The sequence below is a fragment of the Rhinopithecus bieti genome, unplaced genomic scaffold, assembly GCF_001698545.2.
Source record: "Rhinopithecus bieti isolate Rb0 unplaced genomic scaffold, ASM169854v2 scaffold_16657, whole genome shotgun sequence".
Taxonomy (NCBI): domain Eukaryota; kingdom Metazoa; phylum Chordata; class Mammalia; order Primates; family Cercopithecidae; genus Rhinopithecus; species Rhinopithecus bieti.
This window is the reverse complement of record NW_016808487.1, coordinates 1-937: the sequence shown is the minus strand read 5'-3', so window position 1 is coordinate 937 and position 937 is coordinate 1. Positions and strand designations below refer to the sequence as shown.

Genomic DNA, 937 nt, shown 5'->3' with positions numbered 1-937 from the left:
TCATGAAAATGGCGTATCCATCCCCTCAAGCATTTATCCTTTGAGTTACAAATAATTCAATTACATTCTTTTTTTTTTTTTTTTTTTTTTTTTTTTTTTTTTTTTTTGCCAATGCAACAGCTAGTCTTTACTGGAAAGAAGAAACTTTACAGCACATTTTGAGTAACTTAGTGCAGGCGCTCAGTGTGCCAGCTGGTGGGGCACCAGCTTGTAATGGGCTCCACAGCGGGGGCATCGCTGGGCCTCGCCTTCATGCAGCCAAAACCAGACGACGCTGGTATTGTCCTCTTCACAGATGCAGCCCACTATTCTCTTGTTGGTGATGGAGGGGACTAAATTAGGGTCTTCCTTGGTGCCTGAAGCTCTCTTTGGGGGCAGTACATTGTATGGGTCCAGTCCCTTCCTTGCAGCCAGCATGATCTCCCTCTCCAACCCAGTCGCCTGCTCGTCATCGGTGGGAACACCACCTCCAGATGCCATGGAGCGCACCGCGGCCACGCCACTGGGGCCGCGAGCCCTCAGGGCCTGCGCGGCCAGCGCTCCAGCTCCGCGAAGTAACCTTGAAGCCATCGCGTCCTCTACTCTAAATTACATTCTTTAAGTTATTTTAAAATATACAATTAAGTTATTATTGACTTTTTTTGTGAAAATATATTTTCATACCCATAATTTTTTTCCTATTTCTGTCTCTCTCCTACTTACTGGTACTTTTCCGTCACATTGTAGCTTATTGTTTTATACTTGTTAAATTTGTATTTTGCAAAAAAATCTTTAAATAACCTCTAAATTAGACAAAATTATTCTTTTTTCTTGATAAAGAATATGCTTTTACGCCTTTCTTATAATTTTTTATTAAAACATCTTACTTTTTTGAGAGATTTTATATTATAGTTCTAGAGATATTAATTAGTATTTTTAATTTAATAACCTTAAATTT

General features: G+C 39.6%; 1 pseudogene across 1 annotated transcript; it reads right to left on the bottom strand.

Annotated features, from left to right (window-relative positions):
• Positions 1-113: 113 nt before the first annotated feature.
• Positions 114-586, bottom strand: LOC108538579 (cytochrome c oxidase subunit 5B, mitochondrial pseudogene; annotated as a pseudogene). Its single transcript, XR_001888122.1, has one exon. The product of XR_001888122.1 is annotated as a cytochrome c oxidase subunit 5B, mitochondrial pseudogene (transcript).
• Positions 587-937: the final 351 nt, after the last annotated feature.